We start from the raw sequence: 27,984 nt of genomic DNA on the forward strand, positions 1-27,984 counted from the left end.
ACTAGCATCCGTGTCAGAGAATATTTCTATATGAAATGTTTGAAATAAAAAAGTTCGAATATGAATGAGAATGTGGCGATGTGTTGTTTGGTATGTGAATAAATTTGATCAGTGGGTGATTTTAGTACCTACTGCAATTTTTAAGCTCACCATAATATCCTAATTGAGTCGAGGTATGTTCTTATAGAATATAGAATAAGAAGGGTATTGTAAAAGTTTGGGAACCACTGCGTGGGCCAAGCACGGCCCGCTTCGGAGGGAATAAATAATGTATCAGATTGTGCTAGCCCTTATATTTGCATGTATTAGTGCTTAAATATTTAGACTGCATCCAGACAAGAGACGCCACCGTACAATAAATGTAATATCTTGTACAATAAATGTAATATCTAAACAAATAGATAGGATCCCAGACGTTAATACATTTCAATTAAATGTAAGCCCTGCGAAAATGTTGATGTTATTCAATAAAATTTATTTATGATATTTATATTTTTAAATAAGAGTATTTTCTGTAACCAAAGAAGACTCCAAAAGTGCGGAAGTCTAGCTATTAAATCAATTAATTTACTTATTAAATAGTTCAGACAAAAAAAAAAGAAATCAAGCACAAATCTGCTTATTTAATTATACCTATATCATTAACTGTCATTGTCATAAATTATTAAAAAATTAGAGTAATTCAAATACAGAACAAAAACGCGAGTGGAAAAACACTCGGAAAAGAATTTTGCGTTTCGATTGCACACTGTGCTAAAAAAGAAAAAGTTTTGGCACCACGGCCTATTTACTTCCAATCAGCCAGGTAATCCGCGTGTTCATTTCGGAACCATACGTTTCTGCATTCCAAATAGGTACTGGCAACCTACAAATTCATTCGTTCCATATTCAAAAATGAAACGAAAAATTCCGTAAAACCATGGCATTTTTACAAGCCAATATATTTTTTCTACTGTCGCAATTTGAATGATTACATTCTCTTTGATTTGGATTCAATCTATTTTTAAAATACATAATTTGTTCAACATACGGTTGTTTGATTGTATAGTATTGCTAAAATTTTCTAGATGTAATTGAGATATATTACATAAGTAGTCTATTGAAAACATTAACATTAACTAGTAGAAATATAAATTATACTTCTACTAGTTGCGCCCAGGGGCTTCGCTCCGGTGGAAATTTGGGGACAAAAAGTACCCTTTGTGTTATTCCAGGTTATATTCTACCCGTGCACCAAATTTCATAACAATCCGTCCAGTATATTTTGCGTGAAACAAACAAACAAACATACATACTTACATCCTGATCCTGACAAACTAAATATTGTATTCCTGAGTGATTCAAACATACGATGTATATATTTCACACAATGAATATTTATTTACAATAAACTGTGTAAGTTCAAAAACAGCAATTCACAAAACATTGAACTCGCAACATACAAATACACATCGCTCGTAAGCCACGAGTTTTACAGTTCTATCGCCGAGAAGTGGGATGTTTACCCGCGAAGTGTGCCCTATAATTTATTCTGGATGTTCGAAGCTCCATGACCATAAAATTTTGGACAGTTACACGGTTGAAGGAGGAAATTTTTCAAAAGACCAAAGTCTCGATGCACAGCAATGTCCTACTATAATACTGAGTAAGTTATTTTGAATGATGAAATCAAGTTTCCAAATAAATTTATCCAAATATTAATGTTGTTTGGTTAATAGTATTTTATATTCATTTTTTCTACACTCAATCACAAATCGTAACATGTTATTTTTTTAATATTTCTCGCCATATATATACTTCATTAAACTATTCCAAAAACATATATAAAACAATATAAATGTTAAAAACAATAATGGTAATCCCTTCTGGCATGATAAGGACAAACACTTTTTCACAGTTTCTATCGGCATTTCTTCTCAGCAGAGGTCGTTCCGAAATGCCAGTGGTTTGTAACTTTTTGAGAAATTAATAGAAACAGTGCATGTGAAAGTCCTATTTGACAGATAAGCTGATCACACTTTGTGGAAAACTAGAATGTTACATCCTTCTTTCGTAGATAAAGCGTGATTTAGTAAATACATCGTCGCATCCAAACTTCCGCATTTATGTTTTTAATGTGCCAGTATAATACTAGTATAATAATCTGTGTCACAGTAAACACCTCAATCGTCGAAGTGCAGTTTACTTGCAAAATAGTGTGCTCACATTATAATGTATTCCCGTTGTTCAACTGCCGGCAAACCGTGTCGGCCATAAAATATTACTGAGTTTGAACGAAATTTGAACGAAACTTGTTTCGCTGTTTACAGCTAGACTTTTTTTATAACATAGTAGGCAAACGAATACACGCCTATTCAAAAATGATACCCTATGGTAAATTGTCCTTATTAATTACTAGCTGATGTCAGCGACTTCGTTCGCATAGCCAAACTTGGTATGGAGTCAAAATTATTAGAGAAGTAAAAACCAATCTCTATATACTATATTGGGGGTCTTTCCTTCGGGCGCCAATATAAAAAGACCTCACCCTGAAGAATATCACATAAAATTGGCTGTGGGATAAACAGCCTGTCTTCAGGTCGACACCAGCAGCTTTAAGTGTCCGACCTTGTGACTTATTTATCGTCATGGCGTATCATGTACTCACAGGGAACTGTGTACGTTTAAATTGAAACGGAACATTATTGGGAATGAGTGCTGTACACGGGATAAGTACAGTAAATTGTCCTTATTAATAATTTGTAATCCAACTAACATCGGTAATATTAATCAATCGTTGTATGTTTACGTTGTACAAGGCAAACAAATAGCTTAATGACGACCGTGTTTGACACTGTGTATGTGTGTCTAATGTTACTCGGAAACCACCGGAGACCGGGCAATAAGATTATATAACTAATCTCATATTTGCGTACATGCATTCGAGGTTGTGACGCCACGGAACCAAGGTCAGCGCAGAATCGAGATACAATAGATAAAAATTGTTTGATTATACATTAAAATTTTGAAGATTTTGCTGTGATTTTACATCCGACCGCCGCCAGTTTGACGTTACGACCCTCCTTGCGAATGCTGTGTCCTTTAGTCGCCTCGGGAAGACATAGAATGGTCCTATTCTAGGACGGTACTACACGCCTAACAGCCTCTTAAGAATATATAATAGTTTATTGAAATAACATATATTATGTCGATAAAATTACCAATAAAATACTGAAGCGAAGTAGTGAAATCGAGATCACAAAAGCACAGCAGAGTTCATTATTTTACGTGGACTCTGGGCTTCGATTGTCACAGCCGCCGAAAATCAAACATACAAAGAGGCAATACCTACAGCTTCATGATCGTATTGACCTTTGAACGAAAATCATCTTTGGTTGTGTGTACTGATTAATATTATATTTTAAGTTTGTTCTTTGTGATTTTTTTATATTGAATAAAGTAATAACAAGATAAAAGAATAATTAAACAGAAGTAACTTGCAAATTACCTGACTGCTCCCTAAAAACCTGTTATAAAACTTCTTAGTTACGGACTAAGGTTGTTACAAATATGCGGATTGAATGCATATTTTAAATTGCATCTATATCTATGCTATTATATAAAGAGATAAGCGTTTGTGAGTTTATATGTTTGAGGCGGGTAATCTCCTAAACTACCGAACCGATTTCAAAAATTCTTTCATCATTAGAATGTGTGTCATGCTCACTCAAATGGTCAATCTGATGATGGCGTCGTGGGCCGGGTCGTGCGGTTCCTTCTATTAGTGGTCGTTCCGAAATGCCAGTAGTTTATAGCTTGTGAAAAATAAATATTGAATATAAAAATTGACGTCAAAAGTTCCTGTGAATGTCTAATTGCTGAATAAATGATTAGAATTAGAATTTGAAATGAAATCTCTTCCAGTGGAGCCGCGAGTCTTTCTAAGATTAAATAAAAAAATCAACATCGGCTTCGAGATTATCTTTAACAGCCAATGCTGATGATCAATAAATATCTCATACAATAAATATCTTTACCAGCAGCAACTCTGTATCCTGTATGGATATAAGAAGAACGGCGTAAAATTAGGGCCTTGGCGCCGGCAGTCAAAATGCACAAACTTGTATTTACTTTGTCCTGGGTCAGTCTATAAAAGACAATGAAGTTTTATGACTATTTTAACGGCATCTATACCTATATTTCGTTCCTTGTGAGCTGTGTATATATTTGTTTTATTTAATACTAGCCCAGCCTGTCCCGGTGTCGCTCGGATAACCAAAAAAATGTAAACCTAAAGCTTTCTCACAATCTGTTGATGAGAACCGAACAAAAATCCGTCCGATAGTTTTTGTGTTTGTCGCTTACAGACAGACACACGGACCCAATATTTTTTTTTAATATGAAACTGATCATCTTTTTCTGCTTATGCTTATATATATATATATATATATATATATATATATATATATATATATATATATATATATATATATATATATATATATATATATATATATATATAGATAGTACAAAAGCGCGTAGCGTGTGATTACCGTCTTAGAATAAGAACACTCCATATCCTACAGTGGAATGCAGGCAGCCGATCGCCGAATCAGAGCCGAAAAAAATTATTTTTTACACGTGCCTTCTTGGCGTCACAGCCGTGTTTGACTTCAGAAACACACGAGGATTACAAAGGGAACCGCAAAGTGAGAGAAAACAGGTAATAAAATAACAAAAACAGCAAAAACACTTAACAAAAGAGGCAGGGAGAGCCTGAGATGTTTCGATAAAACGCCAACACTTCGATTCTGAGTTTATAACAGATACTCCTTTACGATAATAATGAAAAATAACGACACGTCACGGTGCTAATCAAATAACAACCTTATTTTGCGGCGTATAAAGTACAGATAACTTCGGATTTGAGTATTTTGTAACCACAATGTATAATAATGTTGAGAGAATGCGATGCGATCTTCAAATAACTAGCAATTAACTAATGTACAATGGAAGTCTTTGTGATAACTATCGAGGAAGTAAAATTATTTGAGAAAATTCTTCTAAAATTCAAGTTTTTATTGTTTAATAAACCATCATAAATTATTCACCTTCAACTTCCTCAGAAACCACATACATTATCATCAAATCCGTTGCGTAGTTTTAAAGACAGACAGAGAGCTGGAAAAATTTATATATATAGATATATAAATTTTAATTAATGTGCTATCATTAAAATAATGGAAATTAAAAGCTGTTAGATATGATAGCAGCTGAAATAAATATCAATTTTAACTATCAAATTTATAACTATATAATAACTTGTATGCAGTTCAACTGCGCGTAGGTTAAATGGTAATGTCAATTTATCATACAAATAAGATTTTCTCATATGCAATTACCTCTCCACAAGTATCATTATTTATTGAAAGAAATATCGTCTAACTTATTCATGTTACCTGTTGCTGAATCTAGATGTTACACAAAAGATAATGAATTGCCATTCTGCTTACAAAAATTAAAATGTACCCTTCTGAGCAAAATGTCAAACAATAGACTATAGCAAAATATAAATCATTACGAACAACAGAGAAACAAAAAACATAATTCACAGTCACCACACAGCAAAGAAAACCTAGGGCTGCAAGGTGAATGTAGTCGACAATATCGATATTTAACAAAACGCTCTAAAATATCGATAATATAATGAAATTTAATAGTGAATAATTGAAATAATTTTGAGGAGTTTTCCAAATGGGGCCTGAAAAGATTTATTCAGGGCGGGTAGCGCGCGTGTGACATCGCTGGTGTTGCAGGCGACCATAGGCTGCGGTGACCACTTCCCATCAGGTGGGCCGCATGCTTGCGGACACGGGATATAGCCTATTATAGAAAACTATAAAACTTTTTAATAAAATGTTGTGTGGCATAATGTGGTAATTTTTATTTTTATTTTCGCTAAAAAATATATTAAAATGTGCAGGTGGCGTTAGTGTGCATACAGACTAAACAAATGTAAAGATTCAAAAAAGTATATCGATAGCTGTAACTTCGTCGCGTCCCTTCCCCACCGAAAGTGTAATTAATCACAATATAAACAATATTACCGCGGCCCGCAATAAAATATTAATTAATAAACAATCACGGTCGCCTTGGACTTCGAAATCGAATAAATCAAGGTTGTTTACAATCGTTACGGCAATTTGGCAATTTACGATTTGATTAGCGAGAGGAGGAATTCGCACGATTTTAAGGCGTGCGGTTGCCGCCCTAGAATAGGACCATTCCGTAATGTACGTCGTACAAAACGTCTACGAAAGCTTCGACGGCTGTTAGGCAACAATAGTATTCCCAAAGAGGGTTGACATTCCAGTCCTCCGTTGTGACGAATATAAGAGAGAATTTTTCACAAGATTTCATTACTTTATTATATTGACAAAGCAGTTAACTTTCAATCTTACATTCAAGTGACAGTTTTTAAACTCCCATCTGGGCGTGTTCGAGGTTACTTGCTCAGCCGTTGAGCGTCGGAGCCGGCTAGAACCCTCAAGTGACACTTTTTGTTCCACGGCTTCTAACGTGTGCTCTTCGAAACCCAGAACCTGTACCTATTGGTCATCTACTTGTGCTTCATAAAACAGTTTGGTCCGTCCTTTATTCGTCCTGGTAAGCGCTGCTTTGTCGAGAGTTCACTCTGCATTGTGCAGCTTGGAACTAGTTATCGAGTTAGGAAGCCGATGGAAACTATATTGTTTTTAAAAACTACGTACTGTACTCCAATGAGTATTACTTATAAACAGAAGGTCGGCTCTTAACTCAATCAGAAAAACTACCGAATTACCTGGCTAAAACCCACTGTTAATTGACATCCTAGGAGAAAAGGCTGCGGTGAAGCTTGTTGCGTCGTTTCTGCCACATGCGCTTTGGAAATCGGTAGTAGACTATCGTTTTAACTAAAATTTTTGTATCAATAAATTAGAGATATAATATGTGAAATTTATACCGTGATCGCAGCCAGACCAGTCAATTGAACTGTTGTCTAAAGATAACTTTTTCATATTAAAATCTATCTACAAATGAACTTGGGACAAATATTGTTTTTTTGTATGTATGTTTGTAAAGCGATAACTTTCAAACCGTTGGTTCTGATTTCGATGACATTTAAAAGGTATGTAGTATCTGTCAATTGAATTTTTAAGTTCGCGGGGCACAATCAGTTAAGTCGTTTTTGAAATATTCACAATTTTGTAAAAACTCATCAAAAATGTATACTATAAATTTATAATATAATTATAATCTATATAAACGAAAAAAAATATTGCATTCACGAGATTAGACCTCGAAATTTTTTCGTTCGCGGTTTACAACAACTATTTTGTTGTTTATTCAACTTAGGATGATAGACGTCATAAAACAAGCAAACAAGCGAGCGTGTTTACTGGCAACTTAACCCCTCAAGGGGTTCGGACACTGATCGTACCTAAACTACAAAATCCCCCCTCTCCTAACTGTGCATAGTTTGTGTAATGAACTCTTTTCTGCCAGCTGTTCGACGCGGCTTTATGAAATAATTTTAATCTCCGCATGGACGCGCCGCGCTCGAAGACACAATTGTTTTTAAATGTTTTGATTGCACTTCACAAATGCAAAACCTATTATTTTTAAGAAAACCTTCAATTGTCATACACCTTTTTCACCTAGCTCTTGCATAAAATTTCTTAATCGTATTATGACAAAGCGACTAAATGATCAGCAGCAGTAAACAGCTTTGGTAACTATATTTTGTTAGCAGAGATTTTATTACAACTTAGATACGACCTGAGATAATATATCTCTATAAAATCTAAATATATTTCATTTCATTTTCTTCTACCAATAAATATAATATATAATATTCATTATTTTAAAAAACCGGACTTATGACAAAATGTACTTTTCTTAAAACATTCTTAATTTTGGGGCTCAATATGAACAAATATTTAAAATTCCCCCATGAAAAGATGTATAAAATTTAACGGCAATTTCTAGAAACTTTTTACGATTTACGCTTCTTGCAAGCTGCGATTCATTTTTGTTTTATTATGAAACCCACTCCAATGCCCTTTCACTTAATCTTAATTAAATATTAAAACGGACTACAAAGCGGAATAATATTTAAAACGAACACGACACGAATGGTACGCTTTATACTGAAGCAAGATAGTTAACTAAAATTTGTCTGATTAAAATTATACAGGTATATCCTTATTTACGTGTATTTACGTATTGCCAATAAACTTTGTTATTAAGAATTTTATAACAAACTACATTTGCAATTGTTCAACATAGTTCTACTATTTTTGCGCATATATAAATATGTATTTTTACAACTACTAACCAAATTAATATATCGTAAAATTGTTCATATATTTTTTATTCGTTGTTCAAGCCTAAGCTAAAGTTCCTAACTGCGATTTATTTATTAATTTAGTTTTATTTTATGTGACTTGGCCGTTGAGTTTAATGTATCAACACGTAATTTTGCTTAAACACGAAATCTAACTAAAAAAATCGCACTAAGGATCCTTAGACTTGGCTTTACCTTGAGATTCAGATAGATATAAATATTAATTTGCTAATTGTTACACACTATTTATATAATAAACTAACATAACATGCAATATGTGCGACAGAACAAATTGGTTGCAGCTCAGCTCGATGCCGCTCGAACCGCTGATGTTCAGCTGCCACCAGATTGTGATGCTGAACCAATCACATTGCAGTGTGGTTGTCGTTGCGTCACAATGGCGCAACGTGATTGGTTCGCTGCGTCTCACTTCGAATCGATTCGATGGTGAAAAGTGAAATGTAAACCCGCACTTCGCCCACAGATTTGTGATGACGTGAACGAGGGCAATTTAATATGATTTCATTACTTTTTTATTTATTTGCACTAATATTTGTACGCCCGAGGGCAGGAAACAGAGTCCTGTATAGTTTTTTTGTGATATCTTATCTTTCCTGTTTACACAAATAAAAATTATAATAAAAAAACAAAAAAAAGCGAGATTTGGCATTTTTTTACATAATGTTTTTGGTTCAAGTTTATTGTCTTTTAACCAACTTAAATGCCTACCGTCACTAGATGACCTTATCGTCAGATGCCTTTTGGCGACATGAATAAAATCACACCAGTGTTAGCAATAATAATTAGATATGAAAAGGATAGGACTATTTTATTGCAGCATTTAGAGAAGAATCAAAAAATCCAAACACAAATGAGAGTAATTACAGACATATCGGAAATGCAATTTATTCTAGCCAACCTTTGGGTGGTATGAGAAAGAATTGAACTAAGAGAAACTAAATCAAAAACCCTTATAATATTCTTATAATCCTATTTAATATGTCTGCGTAAGTATTTTTGTATTTCTAAAAGCTCAGCTTCGTACAATCAATAATAATAATAAAAAATAAACAATTATTTTACGTATTAAATTATTCATGTAATGTAAATGAATCAGTTATTTCTTCTTATATAATAACTGTTCTTATTTTGTATACAACTATTTAATACCTATGTTGTCAACATACTATACTTATATGTTCTTCTAATAAGTTTTCGGCAATGTATTGTCTATATCTAACATGCAATTTTTATTGTAAAATGTTTTTTATATTGACTGTTTGTGCATAAAAAAATCTCTAAACACATGAAAAATAAAATCTCTTAGTAAAAGTTATTCTATTAGTGGAGTAATATCCATAATCATAGACCACAAATTTATTAAAACGAGCGCGGCCTAGAACGTAAAAAGTTTGGGGAATTCCCCGCGGTCACGTACTGGAACCGAGAAAGGCTTCTTTAGATTAAAACATAACTTTTATTGCTGTTTTTCAACTGGCTACCAAAAAAGAAAAGGTAACTCTTTACTGTTCCAAAAGAAATGGGATAAAACAATACATGGAAGTGACAATAGTGATTTTATCACGTAAACCATAAACATATATATTTTTTTATTTAGCTACCACTATTAGGCAAAAGCATATCTTTATTCAAACAAATAAAGAAATCAATAGAAATAAAATTGTTCCTGTTTTTTATCGATAATTCCAACGACTGTGTGTTAATAAATATATTTATAATAGTAATAACTATAATTTATGTTTTAAGCAATTCTTTTAAAAATAAATGCTTAAAACTGTATAAAATTTCATAACAATCTGTCCAGTAGATTTTGAGTGAAAGAATAACAAACATGCACACAAACTTTCGCATTTATAATATTAGTTCCTACTATTTATTCTTTCACTCAAAATCTACTGGACAGTTTGTTATGAAATTTTATACACGGGTAGAATATAAACACATACTTACTTTTTATCTCAAAATTGCTAGTTTTATTATAATTACTGTTATCTTCGGCACGTTTCATCACAATCTCATATCGTCCAGTTATAATTTGACATTGTATTTAACTAACACGTAGAAGGATCTTTAACACGCCCCAGATAATGTTGAATCGGTGACATCCTATTGGTAAAAAAGTAAGAAACCTGACCCTAGGCTCCGACGCTCAATGGCAGAGGAAGGAACCAAGAATACACTCAGATGAGATAGGTGACATTCTTATTGGTCTTCAGTCTGTACTAATACAATTCACCGAGTCGACATGACAAGAAGAATTTAAGATTTTGCCACTAGAACAATTATCGTAAGTTAACTTATCGAAATAATATTTTCCTTCTTCATAGTCGTATTCCTCATGACTGAGGGTCGTAGTCATTACGTAGAATGAAACACACACAACAACTTTCTTGGCATTATTAATGGAGTGGTTTGCCATTGCCTTCTCCATTTCACACACAAGTTCATAATAATCAACCAGTGTGCAGGTTTCCTCACGATGTTTTCCTTCACCGGAAGCAAGTGGTGGTCGATTAAAACTACTATATATGAGTCAGATTTGAATACAAACTCATATGGCACGAGTAGGATTCGAACCTGGGACCTTTTGATCCACAGACGGGCGTCTTAACCATTACACCACCACCGCTTCTATATATAATCGTAATAATATTTTCCTACGTAACAATAATATCAGTAAAATATGAGTCAGTTACAGCAAAGCAACATTATAGCACGGTTGCTATAATTCATGATAATGTGGGAGACAAAGGTTTTCGTTTAATTACTTATCTTAATAGGGCGAAGGCTGAGTCCGCTCGTCCGTGTGATCGTGACCACGTGCCAGCGGAATTGGGCGTGTGAACTTGACTGTGGTTACTAATTTAACTTAGCAATATTCTAGTTATGTTCAAGGTTCGGATACCTGGTTACTTTTTTAACTCACGACGCAAAAATAGGGCTGTTGTAAGTTTGACCGCTAAGTGTGTCTGTCTGTCTATGTACGTGGCACCGTAGCTCATCAATGGGTGAACCGATTTGGTTGGATGCGGTTTTTTTGAAAGATATTTTTTTTTGCGGTGGTTCTTAGATATGTTTGATCTAAATCGGTTCAACCGTTCAAAAGTTAATATAAGTGTTAATATTCGTGTGCATCTCCATACATTTTTAACCCCCGACGCAAAAGGAGGAGGATATAAGTTTCTATCTCCCAAAGCTAGTAGCTCCCAATTTTCGGATGACCCGATTTTCGTTTAGTTTTTTTTTTTTGGGTCATAGATAATTTTAACCCGAGTATTCTTAGCCATGTTTCATGAAAATCGGTTCAGCCGTTCAAAAGTTGTAACGAAATGAATATTGAAAGTCGGGGTTTTTTAATTTGTCCAACAATTAAACTTGTTATTTGAAAAGCGTTTACAGTACGATTCAACTCGAAGTGAAACTATTTTGCTGCTGGAGCACTGGCCTTTCTTGTGGATTGACAAGAAGTATGGGCAGGGCAATGACCCCTCACGCTAGCTCAATGCCGATTGGTGGATTTTAACGACTGCAAATTTAGTCGAGACCAACGTCTCAACTTGAAGTAATATATTTTTTCAGCCATCCAATGACCGACCATTGTGAAAGTGGCTTAACTGCAACTATACTAAAATAAAATATTATTTCTTATTTAAATAATTTAATATATAATGACACAAATTATAATTTTCTTTTAGTTATAAGTTATTTTTGGTCACCCATCCTATGACCGACCATTGCGAAAGTGGCTTAACTACTAAAATAAAATAATATTTCTTAAACAATTTAATAAAGAATTACACAAATTATAAATTCATTTTGTGTTCAAGAAAGCATAACGCACTGCAGGATCACGTAGCACAGCTAGGATGCTACGGCGTAGACGGTGCTACGGCGTAGACGGTGCTACGACACGTAGCGCGCGTGCTTCGAGTTTGCATGTCGACGCGACCCGGTGTCACGATATTGTTGGTCGTTTGATTGAATTGCTAGGGTTCAGTGAATGGTACAAGTGTTTGCTTTTATTATGACAGTAATATTGTGTGGTTGCCGCCCTGGAATAGGACCATTACATATTCTCCATGCGAGCAAGGGATATGACCTTTACAACTGAGAGGTAATGACCGCATACCCAAAGAGGGATTCCAGACAACCGATAATAAAATCAGGATTGGCTTTAGGCGTCACATCGGAGTATGAATATGAGTATGAGTATGTCGACCTCGGTGGCGCAGTGGTAAGTTCTTGCCACTGAACCGAGAGGTCCCGGGTTCGATCCCCGGTCGGGTCATGATGGAAAATGATCTTTTTCTGATTGCCCCGGGTCTTGGATGTTTATCTATATATGTATTTGTTATAAAATATAGTATGTTGAGTTAGTATTCCATAACACAAGTCTCGAACTTGCTTTGGGGCTAGCTCAATCTGTGTGATTTGTCCTAATATATTTATTTATGAAATCGGGAGAGGATTTATCTCTCTTTTTGGGACAAAATTAATTTTCAGAAATAGTGATCAATTACTAACTGCATTTGGAAGCTATACTTTTAAATCATATTTTAATTTACATTCATCGATCTATGATCATGTGCGTGCGGTTTGAGCTCCCACTTCTTGAATCTCTATGAAAATATCAGCTACGTCTTTTATTTTTCATAGAAAAAACAAAATCCCAACCACAATTTGAAATAATGGGTAGAAAAAATCCTTCGAAAGCAAACGTATCTGCAGAAACAATGTTTGCGTGTAAAAATACCGAAGCGCGAGCCTGGCGCGGGATCGTGCGGGGTCAATGCCGGTCGAACAGCGGCTGTGTTCACACGAGACCACCTCACACGTTTTGCAAATTCCAAAGCTAGGGATCTTTAAACTGTGTAATACTTACTTACTCAAACGTAGGTGGGTTTTACTACGGATATACCATATCAAACGATACAATTACGAAGATTATCAAAGATACGCAAGAGATGCACTCAATACATTTAATGTCAATACATTTTCTACAATTGCACTACACATTACGACGCCTCATATACAAAAGCAAAACATTCGATTTATAACTCTAGAATAACGGTACACAATTTCTAATGACTCCAATAATCGAGGTAAAAAGGGCTAGATAACTTTTTTTTTTATCTCGCACCATCTCTAATCTTTTTACAACAACCTTCCCTCCAAAAATCAGAATCTAATTCTTTTCGATTGGTTGTTTTAGAGAACACATCAGTCTGTGATTGGTAGGTTTCCATACATCTGTCATGTCAATCTCATTGTGATAGTTTATATTGCCATTATTTTAAATGTAATAGCTACTTAATTTTATTGGAGTTGCCAGTATAATTATTAAAAATACTAACTAAAATAAGAAATCACGACACACGTAGACTTAGAAAACTATATCAACAGACTTAGAAACATCAGACTTAGAAAGAGAAAATGTCATGTTTGTCTATCTGTCTGTATATTTGTTCGTACATTACGCAAAAACTGCTAGATGGAATTGAATGGGAATTTCACAATTATATAGCGGATGGTCTAACTTGAAATCTGGTATAGATTTCATCGCGATACGTTGTTTAAAACCCGAGAATATTAACAATAATAAGTTATGAGCGGACGCACGAAATAATCGCGGGCGAAGCTGCAAGCAATGCAAGTATGATATAAAAACTAACAAGAAACTATGAAATAACATAACAAAAATCCTGCCCTTGGAAGCTATGCACTCAGTTTAACCCTTGATTCAATGCCACGGTCAGAATTACCCAGGCTATATTTAGCCGACATTGGGACCTGGGATCTTGAATAGAATTTATTTCTGAGCCCGCTATGTGGAAATAGCCTGCCTGTTGCTCGCAGGTGGGTCGAAGGTTGCTTCAGTTCATACTATACATAATATTCTTATTTTTACCGACTTTCAAAAAAGGGGGAGGTTATACGAGGTGTCTATTAGAATACAGATTTTTTTTACATCGATTTTTATTTCCCAGATAACTATTCCACGACTTTCAAAGATCATCGCCATTATCGTCATAAAAAAAACATATTTCAGTTACTAACAATTCATATACAGTATTAAGTTAAAACAAGTTACAATATGTAACAAAATTTAAGTGAAGGGGAAGGTTATCGATTTCTCTGTCAATTGTGGATCGATTTTCAAAATTTTTGTTATGTTTGAACGAGAATACTCATGGTATCGTCCCATTTCTTCAATTATTCAGAAATTGCAAAGAAATATATCAAAATGTATGTACAAATAATTATGCGGCCCATGACGGAAAATCTTCGTTGTCACCTATAATGAATATAACACATGTAAGAACTTATTATTCAAAATTCATGTTTATTTTGAGAGTTAACAGATCTATTATAAAAAATAACACCAAACTTTTATTAAAACACACCAAACAGCGGGCTAGTCCATTATTTATTACATTATTATAAAGAGGTAACGTTTGTGTGTTTGTATGTTTGAGGCGGGTAATCTCCGAAACTACCGAACCAATTTAAAAATTCTATCACCATTAGAAAGGTACATTATCCAAGATTGCTATAGGCTATATTCTATTTCAAAATTCCCACGGGAGCGAAGCCCCGGACAACATGTAGTCAAAAATAAAATTATGTTTTTCATTTCGAGGAATTTCGGTACCGACTTCCATTCAAATCATATTTTGTTATTTTATAATTTGACTGTCGTGGAATTTGGTTCAATTTTTTTGACAAAAAAATATCATACCCTTTTATTTAGGTAAGTAGATCGTTTTGTTCGAGTACAACATAACATCTCGTGCATGTCATACAAAGGGGAAAATCACAACAAATCTATATAATCAATTTTAGATTCGTCTATAAATTAATCCTTGTGCTTTGATTTTGTATTTTACAATTGACTGAACATGGAACAAACAAGTATAAAGTAACGTAGATAGTTATCTTTTTTGCACTTACCTTCAGAACCGGCGCCATTTTGTATTGGATTGAATCCGCGTAGGAATTAAAAGGAAATAAAAGACGCGCGTCGAATTCAGGCGCATCTCGACTGTGCATCGGTCTATCACTAATTCAGATTTCAATCTTTTTGTCTGAGCTTTGCACATTTAAAGGAATGCTGCTTAATAATACTTGCATTCACATCTATCAATTTAAATAAGACCTATATTTATTGTCAACTGACGTCTTTGGAGAAAACGCTGCAGTGAAGTTTGATGTGCCCCTTCTTCTTCACCTGCGCTTTGGAAGTCCGCAGAAGTCTTAGTTTTAAGCAAATGTTAGATGTTAATAATTGACGTACATACGATTAATTTAAATTAAGAAATCTTTTCTCCAACCAATTGTTTTTATGTTACAAGGTAATATGAACAATGTTTTGATGATTCGTCAAAAGATGCTTTACGAATCCAAAGACAAAAGCTCCGCAAAACACACTTTTAGAAACACTGATCTGCACTATCGATAATCTGTTGAAAGACAGTTACAGAAAGGTAATTATATCTTGAGTTAATATGTAATCTGATCGATATCCACTATCGTATTCGGATCGCATTCGATAGAGGATATCGATCAGCAACACTATTAATGAAGGTTCAACAGGTAACACCAGAAATTAGGATCAGTTTATTTATTACATATTAGCTCAAAATGTAATGAGAAACACACACAAAATGTTTTGAAAACTAGGGCTGCCGACGACCATACGAATTGGAGACAAAAAAGTAGGAAAATTGACTCTGGGCTTCGACACTCAATGACTGCGGAAGGAACACTCAGAGGAGAGAATGAAATAACATGCTAAATGATAGCATAGTCGCTTAGTTATCTATTCTAATCTCATTATATAAGTACATATAGTATCTAGTTTTGTATATTTTTATAAATAATGGCTAGCTTTTAAAAATAACGAAAATCTACATAACGGATTTCTGTGAAATTTAGTACATATGTAATAGACCAAAACTGAGAACTTAGTGCACATTTAAAGCATGGATCGACAAAATAAAATCATGCCAAAACATTTGCACAGATAAATAGTTAACTCATATATTATTTTGAAATTTTCCAAAATAAAACTGTGATGATTATGACGAATTGTAATTTAGAACAAGCTGACAGCTATATAAGCTGTTAACAAACACGTTACGTTTTCGATTTGCTAACCACTGACTGCCGCAAACATCTAGTTCAGGCGGCATAGCTGTCAAAATTGGTGAGAATCTAGAAGATTAACTTTTAATTTCGTTGTGTGTTAGATTCGTAATTTATACATTGTAAAATGCTTACTGCATAGAACATTTTCATAAATAATAATTAATCAATAGAGACAATAATAAAATAAACATAAATATTAATTAGCTACATGTGACATTCACTTAATACTTTTAATTTATTGTTTTTTGTCAACAATCTTGGGCCATTTTTTATTACTGAGCAATTTTATATTCCGGGAAGGTCAAAATGTATATAGTTCATTTAATAATTATCATATATATTTATTTACTTTGTTTTATTTATTCAAACTATATTTACCAATAAGGTACAAAGGGCGAACTTAATGCTAAAAGCATTAAAGTACCAGGCCACCTTTGAAAAAACTGAATGATCATTCATAGTTATACGTCCGAAATATTATAGCAATATGAGTATAATGTGTAGTAGTTTGTTGCGTTACGTAATATTTTTCTATTTCTCCTAATGGCAAGCTTATATTTATTTTTATTAAGTGTTCGCCATCTGTTAATGAGTATGATTTTACTTGGAGTATAATATAAAGTTTAATAAAATTGTAAAGAAAAATTCGCAATACAAAATTTATTCTGTAACTTCGCTATTCTGCAGCAAAACGGCATAGCTGGCGAGCGTTCTATTTCCGAGTCGTGACGTCACGCCCACACCCCCGTGACGCAAGCGAGCTTAACGTTTTAAATTCAATTTTTTAAAACGCAAGGTTTCGCTCACAGGTCCCTATTTGAGTTGACGCATTCGCAGGGTTACCAGATCCGAAAATGAGTCTTCCTGGTACATTGAATTGACTTAATTTTCTTGATATTTTGATGTCTTTTTTCCAGGGTAAAAGAAATTGTTCTTCAAACTAGTTCAGGTAAAGTTGACAGATTCAAAAAATAATCTTTAAAAAAATATTTTTCAATAAATTATTACGTTGCGAGACGGTAGAAAACATAAAAACTCGTGGAAAACCAGATTTTTAAATTTCATATCGGCATATGAGAACTAAAATCCCTGTTTTACTGGTAACCCTGGGCACAGGAATACTGTGTCAGACAGCGTAAACTGTATTGCCAACTTTTGCCCTGAACAATTTTCAATATTAACCCGTTATTGCAAGTATATTCCCATTGCTTGGGAATTATGCAATTAGTTTGTGGAATTTTAAAATACTTTTCTAAGCTTGTTTCAATGCTTTCTGTTTCATACGTTTTCGTCATAGAACAGATATCGCCTGGTGTAGTGTTCAGTCGCTTACATAGGACTCTAAAAATAAAAATGACAAGGACCTCATGAAAAATTAAACTGCCATAAATTTCGCAAACATCAGGAACGATGGATATCATAAACGTTTCAGTTTATAGTATACGTCGTAAAGCCAAGTGGCACCGCGACGCAAACTTATATATTAGGTCACGTTTAAATATTAAATGACAAATGCACCTACCCTTGTGGTATCCCCCATTTTATGAATACGACATACGATTCATGATCCCCATATTTTTATGTCAATATTTTTATTATTTTACTGTATTATATGAGGTACATTTTTTTCTCGTGTTTACGTGTTCACAGTTTCAGTAATGGCTGTGATACAGCGAGGCCCGGGATCCGCGTAAAAAATTAACCGTTAAATCATGAACATTCGGTTACATTTAACAACCAGCCGTCTCTGTGTCGTCACCTCTCCTGAGGTATGCTGTCGTTGCCACGCTACGTATCCTTTGAATTTACATAACAAACTTACTAAAAAAGTTGTATAAATCTTGGCGAAATAATGACGTCACTTGTAATGTAGAATTTACTATGTTAATATGAATTATGGCGTAAGTATCTTGTGGCCGAAAATATAAAACTTTAAAGCGCCGCCGGTCGCCTCGTACGACCTCCACGTAAGGATATGGAGTGGGCCAATTCTAAGACGAAACAACACGCCACAAGATTCGTATATCTCTTACATAGGTACGATATATCTTCGCTATTAAGTAGGCCTTGATGTTCTTATACATAGGCCATATTCTGTCCTTCCATAAACATTTAGCAACAATTACCACTGGGAAAGATAGGGCGTTGTAACGATCAGACGCTCTTAGAGCCTACCCCTGAATCGCCAAGATTATCTTGAGGATGATCCTTTTACCTTATTTTAATAGCCCAATATCGGACGTAGACATAAACTGCTGTAGATTAAGTTACAAATATATGAATTGAATTATATACATTTCAATCAGTGACGATAGTGTCAGGTCGCCAGCCAACCTTTCTTTTTGTAACGCTTACAATCTGCGCAAGTAGAAAAGAAATTGGTCCTTACTATGTAATTTCTCAGACAAGTACGAAAGGTTTGAAGATAATAAAAACTTAAAACAGTGTCTTTGAAAGAGACGACTCGCTTGTTTCCACGTTTTGTTGTGCATGATGTGTACGATTGTGGCAAAAATAAATGTAGTATCTATTTATCTCTCTCTGTAGTATCTATCTATTTATTAGACGACCTCGGTGGCGCAGTGGTAAGGTTCTAGCCACTGAACCGAGAGGTCCCGGGTTAGATCCCCGGTCGGGTCATGATGGATAATGATCTTTTTCTGATTGGCCCGGGTCTTGGATGTTTATCTATATATATATGTATTTGTTATAAAATATAGTATCGTTGAGTTAGTATCCCATAACACAAGTCTCGAACTTACTTTGGGGCTAGCTCAATCTGCGTGATTTTTCCTAATATATTTATTTATTTATTTTTTATTTTTATCTCTATTTATTTAGGAGCTATGTTTCCAGATGCTGAATTTATATTTTTTCTTTGGAAATTAAAATAAATCCCCGTTTATATTTAACCTGTGTTGTTTATTTTGCTGTCGGATACATTGTTACTCTAAGAAAAGTTTAATTTGTAATTTATATCCATTGGAAGCGGGTGGGTTGCTGATCCATTATAGATAAAATCCGTGGCCGAGTGCAAAAAGGCAAGCAAGTGAACTTTATACGCTACTGGCTAACAAAAAGATATAAAATCCCACTAGTTTTACCGGTTTTTCCTGTGGAACAACTTGGTTCAACCTTGGTTGGAACTATGGGATTGGATCTTGCTGGGGTAACAAACGGTCAAAGCAAATCTATATTTTTAAGATAAGAGATTAGAAGGGACCAGAAAATAAAAAAAGTTTAAGCATTTTTTGACCCAAAGTTGTCACTATCGCGTCTTACAATGTTTTAAATTGACTTAGGTTTTTGAGAAATTACTATATATATATAATATAAAATTTGACGTGAAAAAAAGCCTGTGAAGGTCTAATTTCATTTCATTTTTATTTGATTTGTGACGTTATATTTTTAAAAGGCATAAGTCCGTAGCGCAAAAATAAAAGAAAATTATCTTACAAAAAAAAATTATAGTCAAAATGTTTTTTTGTACCAATCTCATTTTTATGCTTAATATTGAAAGAAGACTATATTTTAGATAACATAGTAGTATCTATTTTACAAATGTCTAAAGAAATATGTAATAAATTGCACAAGTTCCTCGGAACAAATACGCAATGGAACTACTTGAATGACCCAAACAAAAGCGTCGCATTCCTATCGATAGACAAAGCGAATTGTACAGTCAGCTGCATTTCAGTTTCTTTCGTGACATGTATGACGTGATGTCTATATCATCTTCGCGTGTTCTCGGTTACATTCGGAGCTGTAACGCCCTAAAGCCTAGAGTTAGCGTAAAAAATTGCCATTAAATTCTGACTATGATTTTGCAACCGCTAACCCTCTTTGGGAATGTTATTGTTGCCTATCAGTTGCTTAGGCTGTGTGTCGCCTCGTACGACATCCACGGAAATATGTTAAGCGTGTGGTAAAAATTATACAAGACTATAACATCTACGACCCGGTTTCTACTAATCAGAACCAAAATTGGCGGTCAAATAAAACACGCTTGACCTATTGGAACCACTTTGGCATTTTACAAGTTGATTACGAAATCATATATATTTATTTATTAATTATATAAAAGCAGGTTGATGTGCTGACAGTACAGAAACAATTCACATAAACCGTCCATGCAATATTTCATAATGTATAACTTAACATTTCAATAAAAATATGTATACTTATTTGTTTTTGTCATAAAAATTTTGTATTTTTATGAATCCTTGTTGTTGTTTTCAATGCTATTGACATAGGGTAAGACTCTTAAAATTTATTATAGATGTTTATTGATAGCTATGGATGTTGTTAGTTTATTCATCTCTGGGATTAATTTTTGTATGTTCTGTTTAGTTCTAATATTTTAATAAATAAAACAAAAAATATTTAAAACGCTCTCTCAGTAACTTCTTCAAACTAAAAGTCTAAAGTAAATATTATTATTTCATTACACTACTACATTCTGTCTTCTAGAGATAAATTTAAACAAACTCTTCTACTTTGTTGGATTGAATAGGTTGATTTGATTGAATATTGTGTGAAATAAAATGTTATTTATTACGAAACGCGCACGCAAAGTTAGATGTGTAGGGTAGATATTTATTTCAGTGAAACATCATTCGGAATATAGAGAATTTAGATGAATGCTACTATTGCTATTCTACTAATGTAGCAATAGACTATGGCAAGATGTAATTGATTTCTAAAAATAATTGGTCAATGTCTTCACTTGATATTCATAGTATTTGCCTCAGTTTTAATGTGTCCCAAAGGACATTTCGCAATGTACATTTTTGATGGGCTATCGGCTGAGGACCACTCACGCTCACTTGTAACCTTAGAAGATATAAAGTGCTGTTTGGGCACTTTCTTTATCAGTTATGCTTGCGTAATTGTTTACCTGTTATTCATCATATAAAAAAGATAAAACATACTTCAAGCTAAGTGTTTTGACAGTTGAGACAAAAAATACTTTAGCTTTACGTATGTTTTAATTATTTTATGAATAATCGTCTTTCTTAAAAAATATTTATTTGCATATTCAATTATTTAACTACATATAAATACAAGCGTGTATTCAAAGCCAATACTCTATTTTTTGGGATGGCTATTTTAACACAAACATAAACACAACATTTTCACACACAAATTCTGTAGACAATATGATTATTTATGTCTAATATTTTAGACGGACAAAAACAGAAAAAAGAAAAGAAAAATCTAATTATACTCGTAACTAAAATAAAACTGAATCATTATCTGGAGAATTAATTTAAAACACTTCATTACTCGTTCCTGGATCGTGAGGAGACGACGAGCATTGCCATTTATAACACCCTGCTTTTATGACCGGTTATAAACCTCTAACACAAGCACGACCTATAACTACAGATACTATTACCACTGCGGCTTGCACATATGAGCGGTCAAAGCGTTCAAATCCCGTAGTGTACTGCAACACTGAGTCATAGAAAATTCCCTGTGAGTTGGTAGACTAGAAATGGCCTTTGGAGTTTATTACACTGCGGCTAAAACTATATATTACTGTAAGAGTGCGAACTAATGAAATATTAAAGAACACACAAGAAAATATCAAAACATTTTAATTTAACAATATTTCTTGTTATTTATGCATATATTTCATCAAACATATAATTATTAATTGCTAACAATCCACGATGACATGGTTTTAACAAAATTTTTGATATTCATTTTTCATATCTAAATATTAACATTTTTAATTAATTTATTTTTCCTTTACTTATGAAGTTTCTTGTCTGTCGAGAATATTTTTGTTAGTTGGGATTTCTTGACAATGGTTTTATGTGACTGAAATTAACTCATGAAAGTAGTCGACGAAATAATTTTACAACAATTTTATATACCTAATTTCATATATATAACCTATATTTCGTAAACTAAAAATCCTTTTTTAGTCTTTGTAAAATGCAATTTGTAAAATGAAGCGGTGGTGGTGTAATGGTTAAGACGCCCGCCTGTGGATCGAAAGGTCCCAGGTTCGAATCCTACTCGTGCCATATGAGTTTGTATATAAATCTGACTCATATATAGTAGTTTTCATCGACCATCACTTGCTTCCGGTGAAGGTAAACATCGTGAGGAAACCTGCACGCTGGTTGATTATTATTAACTTGTGTGTGAAATGGAGAAGGCAATGTCAAACCATGCAATAATGCCAAGAAAGTTGTTGTGTGTGTTTCATTCCACGTAATGACCACGACCCTCAGCCATGAGGAATACGACTATGAAGAAGAAAATGCAATTTATGTATGATGATAAGTACTACAGTACACAATCGTTGTTTCTGTTTAAATATTTGAATCTGTCCCGCTGTGTGTACAGTCAACAGTGCAGTGTGTACATATCAAGCTACCCGAACTGATTGCAAATTCGCCGTTATCATCGCGGTATAAAGATCCATGAGAGGCAACTTGATATGCGGTCGGCTGTACATTACGTATGGAGGTGTGTCGACCGCAACACGCCCCTCCGGGTGACCTTGGATGAACGTACGTCATAGACGATAGGGTTTCCTCTACTACTAGATTGCACAATGCAGTTTGTACAATGTTTTTAACCATATTTTGTAAAGTTCAAGTCGAATATTGTAGACTGAGTTAATAGTCACTTCCTTACAAAAAACAATTATATAATGGGTACAACTTTGGCGAAAATACATAACATTACATAAAGTATGCAATTTGCGTAAAATTATCGATAAGTTTATTAGTTACTTGAATAAATTTTTTATCGATATTTTACCTAATTTAATTTTTGTTCTTCGCAAAGATATAGATTCACGTTTCAACAATAGCATATATTCACGTTTCAACAATAACATTATATAAAACAAGACGTGTAGTTTTTCTAGTTTCTCATCAATCATTGCGTTTCGAAAATTAAACTTGAAACAGTAATGGTTTGATCTTTAATTTTTCTTCGAAAATAATCATAACCTCGAAATTCACGCGTCCGCGGGAGGAAGGCGGCAGTTATGAGGCGATATACATATTATGTGAAAGATCTACTACTTATAACTGGTTCTAATGACACACACTACAAGAAGAATATTATAAACACTAGCAAATTTATATTCACATAAAAAATACGTGTTTCGTCCCGTCCTCATTGGAATTTCTAAAAATTAACTTTTATTTGTTTAAATTTTTGCGAAATCTATGTATCAATATGTTCATGTAATAGTTTATATTGTTTAATAACAAATTTATTTGTTCTATTAAATAAATTTATCTGGCGTTAATTCGTACTATTATGTAAGAATTAGATATGGCGTAATATTAATTTAAAGGCGTGTTATATTGATAGTTCTGTTCACAACTTTATATTATACTAGTGGCCCGTCCCGGTTTCGCTCGGGTAAAAACGTAATAAATTATACCCTTAAACATTCCTAAGGAATCACTCTATCTATAGTTGGAAACCGCATGAAAATCCGTGCAGTCGTTTTTGAGTTTATCGCGAACAGACAGACCGACGCGGTAGAAGGACTTTGTTTTATAACATGTAAGGATAATAAATTCACTAAAAACGTGCCTATAAGATATAAGATATTTAATATTTTTAACAAAATCAACTTTTTTCGTCCAGTAATCTATGCGAATGCTGTCAGTCAGCCACAAGATAATATTTTATGTTTATCGATGATAACTTTACACGTATTAATGACAAATGTCAATATAATTAACCGAAGGCAATATCATTGGAGATGATTACCGGCCATCTGACGACGGAGATATCCACGCCGTAAGTTATAAGAGATCTGTAGATACTTCCTACGCTTAAATTAGATAAAAAATTATAGTCCAGTATTAACCGCTTTGAAATAGTTTAATGTTCCCATTTGCCTGATATTACATAATAAGGTGTCGACAGAAACAAAGTGATATATTAAAAAATAAATTAAATGTAGAACTAATTAGATTAGAGATAAAAATGACCTTGAAAAACGTATTTTATATTTTACGAAAACTCAAAATTTAGACATTATAAAGAGAACACTTCAGAGGCTGAAAAGCATAGATCTCGTATGTTTTTCTTTTATCTATGGATGTCGTACAAAATTGAATTCCCATACAAACATATGTAATAAACATATATTTAATTATGCTGTTATTTTGGTTAATATGGCATTAACCTATGGCATTAGCCTATGTTACTCCTGAAGGTTTCGTCTGTCTCTGTGACGAATTTCATCAATATTGGCTCAGTGGTTTTTGAGTTTAACAATCGTAAAAAAACTAAAATGCTAATCTTTTCTCTTTATAATATTACTATGGATTTATTTAGTGCATTTTATATGGGTTGAAATGTGTACCATCGATATTTTGTGCACCGATGCACTTGCACAGTGGGTCAATGACCCGCCGCTCAATACCCAATAACAAAGTTTAATGGATTTCCTTGTTATCCCACATAGTACCTAGTTCGTATGTAATTTGTTAGACGGGATCCGCTATTGTTCGATTGATGGTATTATTTAAGAATATAATTAAACCTAATATGTTAAAACTCCAACTACATACAACCTTTGCATGCCCTAACTATCACACTTGTTGTATGTACCATGGATAACCTCCACAAGGTTAGCGACAAGGAAACAATAGTGGCCACATACTGATCTCAATGTTACGCAGCTGTGTATATTTCTATCTAGCATATTCCAACTTTTAATTATTTGTATGTGCTGTCTCCGTTGATGCAAATAAACTTATCTATCTATCTTATATAGACTCGAAAGGAGGAAGCGAAAATGTCAGAAATTTTATAAAATTTTTTTATAAGGAGTAGGTTACTCGTGTAGTCTCTAAAAACTTTTGGAAAATATGAAAATTAAACTACGTGCCTATATATTCCGCAAGATATTTAATATTTTTAAGAAAATCAACTTTTTACGTCCAGTCTAGTCTATGCAAATGCTGTCAGTGGGCCACGAGATAATTTTATGTTTATCGATTAGTTCAGATTAATTATTATAAAGTCATATAGCAAAATTAATTACAGAGGTCATAGATTTGTTATGGTATCAGCGGATGAGATTTGTGTATTTTCCTCGGAAATATTTTAAAAGGAAATGAAATATGGAAATGAACGAGCAAGTGCCAGGTCGGAACAAATAGATGGACCTAAGTATGTACAAACAATTATATTACACAGCTTAGGATAGCAATGTTGAGTGTTTCTCCGAGCGTTGTGTCCGCTGCGTTCGCGCTGTCATTCCAATTTTTCAAATTTTAATAAAGGCAATAATTAGTTTTGCTATATGACTTTAAAATAGCTAATATGTACTGTGGTAATGTTAATTTTATGATTTTTTTATATTGGAAATTATTCCTTATATAGCGAGGCCGCAGCGGTCGAGCCGCTCTGAGATACACCCTGTGAAGTTTGCCTATGCGTATGTTAAAAATCAGTTTTTTCTTGAAAATCTCATTATGTAAACAATCCTACCATGTCTTTTTATGATTTAATAAATAACTTAAAACATACTTTTTACAAAATCAAATTTAAAATAATAAGGTTTGAACTAATATGTGATTTATTATCAACGATATTTCGATATTTGTAATTCGACAATAAGTATTGTGAGCGGAGTGTACTATCTTTATTAATATACTTTGCAGGTGCATGAATATAAGATTCAGTATAGGTATACTGAATATTATATTCACCTGTACAATATAAATTTGATACGGAATAAATTACGGCAGCATTCGGTCGCTTGGAAAACATTGGGTAAAACTGTGAAATAGGACACGTAGACACAAAGTAGAATTGCACAGAAACGACACAATATAGGCACGACATTTTTATTTTAATTGTCAGATTACTAAATAACTAAAATTTAATATAACATGTACCAAAATTTCTTTATGAACAACTTCAGTTCTGTAAAATTTTAAAGTAAAATATATATATATATATATTATAACCATTTTGTAGACTTGAAACTCTATTGAAATAATTAACGAAGTTGAATATTAAAATACTTAATAGTTAGCTTATATTTTATTTATGTGAACCGTATATCATTTGGTTATTACAAAATAACTTAACTGAACGAAAATAAGAACATTCATTATCATTAATACAAGGAAGTTACGTGTACAAAACGTTAGACTCTCATGTGGGGATCTCTTACGGTCAACCGGCAATAGGAAAATAATTTAAAACGCGATTAAATATTTAGACAGCGAGAACACCGCAACCATACGGTATGATATGGTACAGAAGTTTAAAAATGTAACTACTTATATGGCCTTTCTGTACATTCTCTATTTTGCGACACCTACAAGAAAATACTCGAACAATCTTAAAGGAAACTCGACACACCTGGTCTAGTTCGCAAATAGTTTTATTGTGTTTAACGCGATAAGAGAATTAAGTAATCATAAAGCATATCTCAGCCAGAGACGACGCGGGCAAAACCGGCCGTTTTGCAGTCGTTGTAATGTTTTTTCGCTCTATCGCACTTAATTCCGGTGAAGGAAAATATCGTGAGCAAACCTGCACTCTGTTCAAGTATGTATGCGACTTCTTGCCACTACATGTCGATAGATAGTTGTAAAGGTCATGTCAGATGCCTGTGGGCAACTTGAACATAATCTGACACCAGTATTAGCAATAACACACCCGATAAGGAAGGCTGGAGCGCAGTTGGAAATCGATTTCCGATATATTTTTTTTCCGTTTCGGTATCGTGAAAAATAGTTAAAATATAACAGATTCTTAGATAAAAACTGAACGGTAAACCGACGTAGTTGTTACAACAGTAAGAGAAGAAGAACGTAAGACGTTCAATTGCAATGCAGCTAAAGTTATTTGTGCGATTGAGAAGCTGTTGGTTTTTGTTGCAAGGAATACATTGTAGTGTCGCGCTGCTTAGTTGTTCGTGTCGCTCACCTAAGACGCAGGGGTTGAGAACATTTTCAGAATAAGGAAAAATAATGCCGTTGTTACAGAAACATAATGCGACATGACATCTGTTTAATAATTTATTTTCTTACAATCAACTTTGTGAATTTCAGCCCTGTAAAAATTATAAACAAAAGCCTTGGAATTAATGTCTAATAATATCAGTTATTGTTTTTTTTTTAAATAACGCAAGAATATTATACATTAAATCGTCTTACTTTTCGTATTTTTTAAGTTTAACATTTTTTTTTTCATCTGTGGCTTTCATTGAGACTTGTAGTGATATAGATATGAAAGCTGTCTGTTAGGTAAAGAATTAATATTTTATATTATAGATATTTCTTAATTATTAATTATTATTGATGATTATTAAAAATAGGAATCAAATAAATTAATTAAATTAAAACTAAATGAAATTACCAATTAGCAACTTATACAGCAAATGCAGTAACAATTTGTTTTCTTATACGTACAAATAAGAATAAATGTATTAAATATGC

General features: G+C 33.4%; 1 protein-coding gene across 10 annotated transcripts in view; it reads right to left on the reverse strand.

The window, feature by feature from the left end:
- mmd (mind-meld) overlaps positions 1-27,984 on the reverse strand; it is a 486,484-nt gene that overhangs the window by 453,527 nt on the left and 4,973 nt on the right. Inside the window, exons 1-2 of one of the 10 annotated variants that reach the window (XM_053770014.1) lie at positions 5,439-5,598; positions 5,091-5,160 (exon numbers count right to left, since the gene is read on the reverse strand). The exons of the other annotated variants lie outside the window; for them this stretch is intronic. The gene's annotated coding sequence lies outside the window, so the exon portion shown is untranslated. Of the gene's footprint in view, positions 1-5,090; positions 5,161-5,438; positions 5,599-27,984 lie in introns of those variants that run through there. 10 annotated transcript variants of the gene reach the window in all.

This window comes from Plodia interpunctella, chromosome 3, assembly GCF_027563975.2.
Source record: "Plodia interpunctella isolate USDA-ARS_2022_Savannah chromosome 3, ilPloInte3.2, whole genome shotgun sequence".
NCBI lineage: Eukaryota > Metazoa > Arthropoda > Insecta > Lepidoptera > Pyralidae > Plodia > Plodia interpunctella.